This window comes from Leptonychotes weddellii, chromosome 10, assembly GCF_054177405.1.
Source record: "Leptonychotes weddellii isolate Sample4059 chromosome 10, ASM5417740v2, whole genome shotgun sequence".
Lineage (NCBI taxonomy): Eukaryota > Metazoa > Chordata > Mammalia > Carnivora > Phocidae > Leptonychotes > Leptonychotes weddellii.
This window is the reverse complement of record NC_138378.1, coordinates 28160097-28172700: the sequence shown is the minus strand read 5'-3', so window position 1 is coordinate 28172700 and position 12604 is coordinate 28160097. Positions and strand designations below refer to the sequence as shown.

Sequence of the window (12604 nt, the reverse complement as noted above, 5' to 3'; positions counted from 1 at the left end):
AGAGCATGAGAAGGGGGAGGGTCAGAGGGAGAAGCAGCCTCCCCGCCGAGCAGGGAGCCCGATGCGGGACTCGATCCCGGGACTCCAGGATCATGACCTGAGCCGAAGGCAGTGGCTTAACCAACTGAGCCACCCAGGCGCCCAAGCCTGAAGTTTTAGCAAAGACCTCCGCCACAGGCATCTGTGTCTCCTCCTTCGCCCCTCATGTTACCAAACACTGCTCTGGAAGCTCCTGGAAGGGAAAAAAAAACAGGTCAGTGAAGGACAGCTGTATATCCTGCCTGCCTGAAAAGGAGCCTTGAAATCGCCTCTCAAGCAAGAGCGTCATTAGTGATACAAACTAAAGGAATCCTTGGAAACAAACAGTACAACTGATGTGACATCTATCTTTTCTTTTAGAATCACTTGTATTAAATGTCAAATCCATTCCAAACTGGGCATTCGAACAAAAAGAGAAAAAAGAAAGCCTACTGAAAGGCAGAATCCTGTTTCTTACAAAGTCAGAATCTGTGACTGCAGAACATCTGGAACTCTGTGTTTGCACAGGAGAAAGCAAGTACGAGGGACAGATGAGACCCTTTCTATCGTCTGCAACCACAAGTAGAATGCGATGATTTTTTTTTTAATATTTTATTTATCTATTTGAGAGAGAAAGAGAGAGAGCACAAAAGCAGGGGGAGGGGCAGAGGGAGAAGCAGACTCCCCGCTGAGCAGAGAGCCTGATGCGGGGCTCGATCCCAGGACCCTGAGATCATGACCTGAGCTGAAGGCAGATGCTTAACCGACTGAGCCACCCAGGTGTCCCCGCAATGATTATCTTTGCCCTAAAACTTTAAATAGGTGGTTCCACTTCCTTCTCCAGAAGAGCTTATTTTCCTCTCTTAAAAGTACTTTAGTTACACAGTTTGAGCATTCTTTCCCAATACTGGAGAGGCAGAGACACAAGAAGTCTCTCTGTACATCAAAACCTGCTTGCCGAGCAAAGACAGTCATCTTCCACGACTACGGATTCTTACAGACCTACGAATCCAAGTCAGCCAGGGTCCCCATATAAAAGGCTGTTTAACTTCACTTCTTTTTTCAATCAAGACTCTTCCCTCCAAACATTTTACATGAAAACTTTCAAACGTGAAGAAAAGTGGAATGAATTATCCAATGAATACCCTTTAGCTACTGTCTAGAGTTCACAATCAACATTTTACTGTGATTTTCCTTATCACAATACTGTCCACCTACCCAACTCTCTATTCATCTGTCAGTTCATCTTTGTATACATATTTCCATTTAAATGTAATGAAAGCTTCTGAGTTAGGGTATGATAAGATCAATTTGCCTTTCCACATGCTCACGCCATTAGCCAAATGAAGCATGAGTGGGAGGAGGGTAAAAGTGAAGCAGGTAACACAGCTGGGAAGCTCTGCAGAAAGGTCCAGAGATGCACAGGGTCTCTGGAGAGACTTGGGTTTGAACCCCTGCTGTCACTTTTTAGCTGTGTCACCTTGGGCAGGTCATCTCATCTATAACAATGGCCTGGGGCGCCTGGGTGGCTCAGTCGGTTAAATGTCTGACTCTTGATTTCAGCTCAAGTTGTGATCTCAGGGTGGTGAGATCGAGCCCCGTGTGGGGCTCTGTGCTGGGTGTAGAGCCTGCTTAAGATTCTCTCTCTCCCTCTCCTCTGTCCCCCCTCCCCACTCATACACACCCATGTGCTCTTGAAAGAAGAAAGAAAGAAAGAAAGAAAGAAAGAAAGAAAGAAAGAAAGAAAGAAGAAAGAAAGAAAGTTTTTTAAAAAAATGGCTTGATGACTATGCTTACCTCATAGGGTTGTCATAGGAATTACATGAAATTAATGCACGTAAAATACTCAGTACAGAATGCATGTTCAATAATGTCAAGCTCCAATAAGTGAAATAGTAATAATTAAAAAACAATTTACAGGCTCCTATCTTCCCAGCCTACCTCCCATCCATTTACCCTTCTATTTCCCATTCAGTAGCCATCTTATTTCTTTCATCCTTATCCAGTGTATTCTGTAGTCCATTATCTTCTTAGTACCCTAAACTTCCCTTCCCTAACCATTCTGTCCTTTTATCATACTCCTTTGGCAAAACTCCAGCCTAGATGAACTCAACTTATCTACCCACTCTCCAGTGCTAAATGTGAGTCACCAAATAGGACAAGCTGGCTCACCCTAAATGAATGAGCATCAGCCTGAAATGGGCTGTCTGGCCACACGAAGCTTGAGATGTTTATCTCATAACTCCCTCTTCCCCTCTCCTTGACTCTCGCGTTTTCTCCAATCTTCTTCAAGTCAGGCCCTTCCCATTTCTCACACACCTTCCTGCTCTTTTCAGTAGATCTGTTCACATCCTAATTGATAAAGGAAACAGAATCCAGCAGAGAGGAACTTCCTCCACTCCCCTATCAAACAGAACAAAGATTCCCACATCTGCCCACTGCTTCACCTCTCTTCACAACAGAGAGCCGTCCCTCCTGTGGCAAAGTCCAACCCCTCCACCTGCACCTTAAATCCCACCCTCTGGACCCTTTAACAAGCCTTCAGTGATGACAACCCCTTCTCCCACTTCTGTTCCACTGGACCTTCACTTGGATATTTCAATATGCCCAAACCCATTTTCAACAAAACCTAGTATGTAAGAGAATGTCCTTGTTCTTTGGGAATGCCACTCAAATATTCATTGGTAGGGGGACATAATGTGTGCAACATACTCTCAAATAGTTCTGTGTGTGTGTGTGTGTATGAGAGAGAATGATAAAGTAAAGGGATGGGGCAACTGTAGACAATAGACACCTGGCAAATCTGGAAAATGTTATTTGGGAGTTCTTTGTACTAGTCTTGCAATTTTTTGAAGGTATAAAATCATATCAGCATTATGATGGGAATGCAAGCTGGTACAGCTACTCTGGAAAACAGTATGGAGGTTCCTCAAAAAGTTGAAAATAGAGCTACCCTATGACCCAGGAATTGCACTACTAAGGATTTACCCCAAAGATACAAATGTAGTGATCCGAAGGGGCACCTGCACCCCAATGTTTATAGCAGCAATGTCCACAATAACCAAACTATGGAAAAAGCCCAGATGTCCATCGACAGATAAATGGATAAAGAAGATGTGGTGTATATATATACAATGGAATACTACTCAGCCATCAAAAGGAATGAAATCTTACCATTTGCAACGACATGAATGGAACTAAAGGGTAGGATGCTAAGTGAAATAAGTCAATCAGAGAGAGAGAATTATCATATGATCCTACTCATATGTGGAATTTAAGAAACAAAACAGGATCATAAGGGAAGGGAGGAAAAAATAAAAAAAAAAAAGAAATCAGAGAGAGAGACAAACCATAAGAGACTCTTAATCATAGGAAACAAACTGAGGGCTGCTGGAGGGGAGGGAGTTGGGGAATGGGGTAACTGGGTGAGGGACATTGAGAAGGGCACATGATGTAACGAGCACTGGGTGTTATATAAGACTGATGTATCACTGAACTCTACCTCCGAAATTTATAATACATTATATGTTAATTAATTGAATTTAAATAAAAAGTAAATATATACATTACTTTTAAAAAATCATATCAACATTAAAAGTTGTCAAGAAAGAAAGAAAAGTGAAAAGGAAATCTTTGACACCTGCCCTCCCCACAGCCAGTCTCCTCTCCCTTCCACAAACTTCTCAAGAGTCTAAATTTACTCACTTCCTCATCTCCACCAACTCAATCACTTCAGCATGTAACTTCTGGAAACTCTGCCATCCTTTGTTTGCTTTTCAGGGAGCCACTCTCCTGATTGCCCTCCCATCTCTTTGCCTTTGTTCCTTCCTGCCTGCTCTGTGGCTCATCTTCCAATCCCAACTGGACTTCCTCCATGCTTAGCCCAAGGCTCTCTCTTCTTTCCTCCTCTGAGACGTTAATCACCACCTAGAAATTTCTCTCTAGCCAAATCCTCCAACCTTCACTGCTTTCCAGGCTTCAAGCATAATGGCTTTCCTTCAGGTTCTCCAATAAGCCCTACTTCCTCCTACTGCACTTGTCCTTCCCTCACCTAGATAACTCCTAAAAAATGGAAGAGGAGGGAACACGTCCCAATTTACTCTAAGTCCACGTATCAGCCTGACACCAAAACAAGACAAAGACATCACAAAAAACTAGAGACTGATATTATGAATATAGACACAGAAATCCTTGACAGAAAACAAGCAAACCAAACCCATCAAAATATAAGAAGGATTATACTCCATGACAAGTGGAACTTATTCTAGGAATTCAAAGTTGTTTTAACATCTGAAAATCAATGTAATATACTATAGTAGAATAAAGGACAAAAACCACAACACACACAGACACACAGAGCATTTGATAAAGTCAAACACTCATGATCAAAATACTCAACAAACTAGAAATATAAAGGAACTTCCTCAATCTGATAAATTTTTTTCAAAAAATGCATAGCTAGCATCATACTTCGTGGTAAAAGACTAAATGTTTTCCCCCTAAAATCAGGAACAAGGTAATGATGTCTGCTCTGATCACTTCCATTCAACATTATACTGGAGGTTTTAGCCGCACAATTAGGCAAGAAAATGGAGTAGAAGTCTTCCATAAAGCTTTTCATAAAAGAGAGAAGTAAAACTATAGAAAATCCCAAGGAATCCTCTTTAAAAACTAGTAGAACCACTAAACAAGTTAAACAAGATTGCTGGATACAAGATCAATATAGCAAAAGTATATGCAAATGATTTTACACTAGCAATAAAGATGTGTCAAATATTGTGTAAATATTTATATACACTAGCAATAAACAATCCTAAAATTAAGAATATAATTCCATTTACAATAGCATCAAAAAGAATACAATACTTAGGAATATAATTAATAAAAATGTGTAAGGCATGTACAATGAACTAAAAAAAAAAAAAAATGTTGAAAGAGGGGTGCCTGGCTGGTTCAGCCGGTAGAGCATATGACTTTTGATCTTGTGGTTATAAATTTGAGTCTCACATTGGGTACAGAGAATACTTAAAAATAAAATCTTTAAAAAAATGTTGAAAGAAATTAAAAATCTAAACAAATGGAAAGACATCCTATATTCAGGGATTGGAAGACAATATTTTGAGATAGCAATATGGCTCAAATCGATCTACAGAGCAATGTAATTCTTAGCTGCATCTCAGTTGGCTTTTTTTTTTTTCTTTTTGCAGACATTGACAAAAGTGTTTAAAAAATTCATACAGAAATGCAAGGGACCAGAATAGCCAAAACAATCTTGAAAAAGAACAAAGTTGGAGGATTCATACTTTTTTATTTCAAAACTTACTAAAAAGCCACAATAATCCAGACTGTGCAGTACTGGCCTAAGAATGGACATACAGATCAATGGAATAGAACTCAGAGTCCAGAAGTAAAACCTTACAGTTATGGTCAATTGATTCTCCACAGGGTGTCAAAACAATTTCACAGGAAAAGGAAAGGGCAGTCTTTTCAACACTGAGACAACTGGATATCCACATACAAAGTCACTGGCACTTCGGAAAACAGTTCGGTAGTTATTCAAAAGGTTAAACGGGGTTACTCTTTAACCTGGCAATTCCACTCCTAGGCATATGCTCAAGAGAAATAAAAATACATGTCCACACAAACTTTACACAAATGTTCACAGCAGTTTTATCCATAATAAACAATAAGTGGAAACAATCCAAATGTCCATCAACTGATGAATGGATGAATAAAACGTGGTCTATGCACACATGGAATATTTTTCAGCTTTATAAAAAAATTAAATTCTAATACATTCCACAAGGACAAACTTTGAAAATATTATACTTAGTGATAAGAAGCTAGTGTTAAAAAACAAGACAACAGATCCAAAATGATGTCACTTGTCTAAACTCCACAACCAATCAGGAATCGCCTGATCAGCACTAGTTAGGTAATCTGCCAGGTAGATCCTTGCCATCCCCTAAAGAGATGTAACGTTGCAATAACCAACCTGCTTTCTTGGCCTAGTATTACTTCCTTGTTTCTCCTCCCTTCTGCCTATAAGTCCTTCATTTTGTTCAGCTCCTCAGAACTCCTTATTAACTGCTGCATTGGATACTGCCCAATTCGAATAGCTTCTTGCGCGAATTAACTTAGAATTTTAAATATGCCTCAGTTTATCTTTTAGCCACATGTTGTATGATTCAGTTTATATCGAATTCCAAACTGGCAAATCTATAGACAGTAGACTAGTATTAGCCTAAGACTGAAAGGTCATGGTGAATGGAGACCGCTAATGGGTACAGGGTATTTCTTTAGGGTGATGAAAATGTTCTAAAATTAGATTGTGACGATGGCTGCACAATCCTGGGAATATATGAAAAGCCAGTGAATTTTACATTTTAAACAGGTGAATTTTATGGACTGTTAATTATATCTTTAAAAAGCTGTTTTTTAAAATAAATAATTATATAAAAATAAAAAGCTGATTTTTAAAAAAGGAGAAGAGGAACGGAAGAGCATCCGGTCACACTGCCTGCAAATTTAGGGGATTTCCCCAAAGAGGTGGCTGCGGAGGCCATGTGTTGTTGGGGAGAAGGAGGCGGTGGGACAGGGGGAAATTGGAAGTGTGCCAGGAGAAGCCGCCGTAATTTCCCAATTATGAGAGAACGATCTGATGCGTTGCCCAGACCCCCTACCTACTCCTAATTCCAGGTCACTCCTCAGTCCACGGAGACAACTGATTGAGAAAAATTGCAAAGTCCCCATTACACTCACCGACCCGCAAGAGGAGCTCACCGAAATCCGGAAGCGGAGGCGCCATATTTGTTGTGGGAAAAGCCGGTTTGAAAGGAAGTCACTGGAGCCACCTTTGCTGAGGGCAAACAAGGGCAGTGGAATGTAGCCGCAGCCATCTTGACTGAGGGCCTGCTCCCAGCCCGTGAAGTTTTGCGCACTTGACAGTTTGGGCAATTTCTAAAGGCTTATTGATAAATGCTCTTGGTGGACGCGAAAGGGAACAGGAAAAAACATTTAAATTAAAAAAAGTTAAATGTCTATGTTTTAAAAAACATAAAGAGTAGAGAGAAATTATCAAAGACAATGAAAATATTTTAGTATGTTGCATGTAACTTAGCTGTACACAGCTGCTGGAATTGCAGGACCACCGAAAGGACACTGAAGGTTATTGTCCCATTTTGGCATTTTTTTTTTTTTTTAAAGATTTTATTTATTTATTCATGAGAGACAGAGAGAGAGGCAGAGGGAGAAGCAGGCTCCCAAGGAGCAGGGAGACCAACACAGGACTCGATCCCAGGACCCTGGGATCATGACCTGAGCGGAAGGCAGACGCCTAACCATCTGAGCCAGCCAGGCGCCCCCATTTTGGCATCTTCTTGAAAGAGTCCTTTACATTCACATCCTCCTACAGATGCCTATCTTAGGATAGAACCCCATAAATTAGGGAGTCCTTCACTTGCGATGAATATTTTAAATAATGCTAGCTGAGGTTTGGTCAACCATATGCCAAATTTGAAGGCAAATTTAAAGATAAAATCAGAAGTAAAAACATATTCAGACAAACGTAAAACAGCAACTGTAAATTTCATTTTCTTTTCCAGCGTTGGTAATCAAAGTGTATAGATTCACTTTTCACCTTTTTTGGTGTAATGAATCTCACAAAAACATTCTTCTAAAGTAACATAGAGGGGCACCTGGGTGGCTCAGATAGTTAAGCATGTGCCTTCTGCTGGGTTTGTGATCCCAGGGTCCTAGAATAGAGCCCCGCATGGGGCTCCCTGCTCAGCGGGGAGCCTGCTTCTCCCTCTCCCTCTACTGCTCCCCCTGCTTGTGTGCTCTCTCTCTCTGTCAAATAAATTTTAAAAATCTTAAAAATAAATAAATAAATAAAATAAAGTAACATAGATTGTGACAAAGCCTGGAATAATACTAAATTACTTTCCTGTTTGTTTCATAAAATGACTAACTCAAATATAATTGAATGAACTTAATTATCTGGATTATTATATAAGCATTAAAAATGATAGAAGATAGAGCAAAAGAAAATCCCAGATCATGCATTGCATTCTCAGTTTTCATGGTTTTGTTTTGTTTTGTTTTGTTTTGTCTCCTTTAATCTCCATTTCTCAATCTTTGTATTTCTTGGTGTTGACATTTTTAAATGTCAGTTATTTTGTAGAATGTCCTTCAGTTGGAGTTTGTCTGATGCTTCTACCTGGTTTTCAATAGCATTGAACACTGTTGATCACTCCCTCCCCCGGAAAACTCTTGTCCTTGGGTTTCCCTGATACTACTTTCTTCTGATTTTTCTTTCTTCTCTCAAAAAATCCATCTAAATCTCCTTTACAAGCGTTTCTTTCTCTTCATTGTGGGCCTTTCTCAGGAGTCTGTCTTGAACCTTCTCTTCTCCCATTTATGCAGATGATTCCCAAACTGCTAAGCTTAGTCTCCTGTGAGTCCAATCAACGTATCCTCCAGCCACCTTTAACTCAACCTTCCCCCACCTCTCAATCAAACTACTCCTACCCCAGTGTCTCCTGTCTCAGTTGAGCTGGACTATTCAGTTGCCAAAGCCAGAAACTTTTTCTACCCCTTTGTCAGCTTGTCCTGTACCCATCCATAATCAAATCCTCTCCTGCTGATTCTTTCTCTTTAAGATCTCTTGACTATTTCTTCATTCTCTCCATCCTCACAGCAACTTTCTGGGTACAGCTAACCATTATCTGCCACCTGGGTGACAACAGCTTCCAACTCTCTGGCAGCCAGTTGTTTTTTTGTTTTGTTTTTTAGATTTTATTTGAGAGAAAGAATGAGAGAGAGAGAGAGAGAGCACATGAGAGGGGGGAGGGTCAGAGGGAGAAGCAGACTCCCTGCCGAGCAGGGAGCCCGATGCGGGACTCGATCCTGGGACTCCAGGATCATGACCTGAGCCGAAGGCAGTCGCTTAACCAACTGAGCCACCCAGGCACCCATTGTTTTGTTTTTTAATGAAGATTGAACACACCCCTTCCTAACCCTCAGGCTAAATCTCAAACTTCTTAACTAGACTTAGAGGACCCCTATGCCTTATTTCTCATCACTGTCCCCAACCCTCCACCATTACTTTCTTTTCCTTAAACACACCATGCTTGCTCTCTTTCACCTCTGAGCTTTTTACCTATACGATTCCCTTCCTTAGGGACACTCTTCTTTGGTCTTTCTCATCCTTCAGATGTCAGCTTTAAGGAATTCTTCCAGGAAACCTCTGACTTTTCAAATTCGAGGTAGTTGTCCTTCCAGGAATCCCCACGTTCCTCCATTTACCCTGATTAACTTCCTTTGCCCTTTGTGTTCCTCCCACTAACTGTAACTCCTTTGAGGACAAGGACCATGTCTATCTCATACTTACTTGTAGTCCAGAACCCAGCCCATTGACTCACACACAAATGTAAGTGCTCAGAAAGCGTTTTTAAAAAATTTTTTTTAGTTTTGAAAAGGTTTATTTAATTTTGTAATCTCTACTCCCAATGTGGGGTTTGTACTCAAAACCCCGAGATCAGGAGTTGCATGCTCTTCCGACAGAGCCAGCATTTTTATATGCATGAATGGATAAGTCTCTTCCCAGTGTCCCCCATCCCCCACTGCCATCCAACTCAACCATCCAAGAAGTCTCAAAAACACAACTTCTTTGGGCCCCTGTGTGGCTCAGTCGGTTAAGCGGCTGGCTCTTGATTTCAGCTCAGGTCATGATCTCAGGGTCATGGGATTGAGCTGGGTATAGGACTCTGTGTTGGCGGGGGGGCTATGGGGGTGTGGGAGTCTGCTTGAGAGTCTCTCTCTCCCTCTCCCTCTGACCCTCTTCCTGCTTGCCCTCACATGTGTTCTCTCTCTCAAATAAATAAATAAAATCTTTAAAAAAAACAACAAAACTTCTTCCTGACCTGTTAATCAGTGAAACAAACCTTGAAACCTTTTGTCATTGTCACCCTTTCCTTGAAAAACAAGTTTGTTTGCTTATAAACTACTTATGTACTCTCCTGTGGCCTTTCCATGAGAGGTTTTATCTTTCTCATGGACTTCCTGGAGCAAATTTCTGAAGTCTCACGTGACTTTTCTTTGCCACATAGCATGCCTCTGACCATCCTTTCTTACCACTTTCAATTGGTTAGTGCACAAGAGATGAAAACTAATTGAAGTCATCATCAAAACAAAATAGGGACTTTAAATCTAGAAACAGCAAAATAGAGATTTTATTGCATTCCAAAAGTAAGGTATAAACTACTTTTGTTCCCCTGCTGTTTTGCCATTGATTATACAATGGCTGTAAAAATGGGGCCATGTCACAATCTTATGAAACCTTTATAGCTCATGGTTGATTTTTCTGCCATCCGCTAGGCTAGCTGCTGCCAAATCTCTTTCAGCAGAAAGAAGTCACTTTAGGTGAAAGACCAAAATAGCACTTTCAAAGTGGGATGATGTTGTTTGCAGTTACTTTATCTGTCTTTGTCATTCTGAACCTTGATCTAATTAATTACTCACCCATCTGGGGATTTAGCTTTAAAAAAAAAAAGAAAGAAAACCTTACAAAAGTTCAAGGGTTAAGTAACTGATGAGTCTCAAGGCATCTTATTGCTTTTCATTCATACAATATTAAAAAACCATAATTAAGCAATAAGTTGGTAACCAAGAAAAAAAAATATCAGATAGACTGTAAGGTCCCAGACTAGACTGGAAGATCCACGAAAGTGAGGGTGTGGGTTTTATTTGCCAGTGGATACCCAGCACTTGGACAGTGTATATTTATAATGAACATAAGCTTGGACCTTAATTTCTAAGGTCAGTACTAGCACAATGGTAAAGACTTTAAAAATATTGCTGGATGGACATTCCATGACACTAGGACAAAGCATCCATTTCCTGGCACCCCACACCAGTGAGGGCTTAACAAATGACATATAACTTCATGATAGGGACAGACACATCTGAGCTATAATCCAGAGCCACTCTGGACTGCGTACACTCAGAGGTGAAGAAACATGTGCCCTTAGCTTAGAGTCAGGAGGCTGGGCTTCAATCTTAGCTCTCTCATTAACCAATTATGTGGTTGTAGTCACTTAACTCTCTGTGAGCCTTAATTTTCTTATCTGTACAAAGGGAACAATAAATGCCTTCCAGGACTACTTAAAAAAAAAAAAAAAAAACTGCTTGATGGAGTAACTGACAGACTGATGGCCAGCAATTCTAAATTCACTTTCCTCCCAAATGAATGATTTGAAGAATGCCAGGTATAACGAAAGTATTACGTCAGCATAAAACAAATGCAGCTTGTAGAGGCTGTAGATTTAAAAATTGATGATGCTTATGAATACTAAAGAAATAGTTTGATTCTTTTTTTTTAAAGATGTATTTATTTATTTGAGAGAGAGCACATGGGGGGAAGGACAGAGGGAGAGGGACAGAGAGAATCCTCAAGCAGACTCCCCGCTGAGCACAGAGCCTGATGTGGGGCTTGATCCCAAGACCCTGAGATCACGACCTGAGCTGAAATCAAGAGTCAGACACTCAGCCAACTCAACCACCCAGGTGCCCCAAAATGATTTGATTCTTATACATTTATTGGGATGTGATGTCTGAGGTCTTAGTAGTTACTGCAAAGCTTAGAAATCATCAGATACAATATGGTGATGAAGATTTTTGTGTGTTTATGTTCTGTCCACCTCCAAGAATTATTGAAGGAAGTGAATGAGCATTTTACTTGGGGACTTTAAACAGTATGTAACATGCCATTTATGATGGCTGCATAATAGATTACCCCAAAACTTTGAGGTTTCAAATAACAATTGTCATTTATTATCTCTTATGGCTGTGCTTCAGCTATTGTTTTAGCTAGATGGTTCTGGCTCAGCGTCTCTCATGAGGACACAGGCTGATGGCAGGTAAGGCTGCAATCTTCTGAAGGCTTAACTGGAGCTGAAGACTCTACCTTCCTGCCGGTTCCCTCATGACTAGCAAGCTTGTGTTGACTCTGGGTGGGAGGCCTCAGCTCCTCTCCATACTGGCCTTTCCATAGGACCGTCTGAGGCCCAGGACACTCCATATACGTGTCCTTACAGCAAGGTGCTGCATTGCTCAGAGCAGGGACAGCAAACTCTTTCTGTCAAGGACCAGATAGTCAATATTTTAAGCCTGTGGGCCACCTCCAGTCTCTGTTACATATTCTTCTTCTTTAAAAAAAAAAAAATTTAAAAAATAGGAAAACCAATCTTAGTTCACAGGCATACCAAACAATCAGCAGGCTGGGTTTTGCCCATTAGCCCGAATTCTGGTCCTTCCCCTAGAGTAAGCAATCCATGAGACCAAGATGGAAGCTGCCATATCTTTAAAGACCTAGCCTGCCAAGTCACACGCTATCCCCTCTGTTGTATTCTTTTGGTCAGTTAGGGCTTGATTCATTGCGGGAGAGGACTATACAAGGGTTTGAAGACTATGCCAAAGGCAAGGATCATCAGAGGCCATCCTGGTGGCGGACTGCTACACAGTGCCTTTAAAAATAGTATGTCTGAGGAGCATACCGATTAACACGATAGACCACACAGAGAATTGT

General features: G+C 40.8%; 1 protein-coding gene across 4 annotated transcripts in view; it reads right to left on the bottom strand.

The window, feature by feature from the left end:
* SHLD1 (shieldin complex subunit 1) overlaps positions 1 to 6884 on the bottom strand; it is an 81486-nt gene extending 74602 nt beyond the window's left edge. Inside the window, exon 1 of one of the 4 annotated variants that reach the window (XM_081833199.1) lies at positions 6802 to 6884. The gene's annotated coding sequence lies outside the window, so the exon portion shown is untranslated. Of the gene's footprint in view, positions 1 to 6701 lie in introns of all 4 variants that reach the window. The other 3 variants (XM_006735489.3, XM_081833203.1, XM_081833201.1) reach the window with 3 other exon arrangements.
* Positions 6885 to 12604: the final 5720 nt, after the last annotated feature.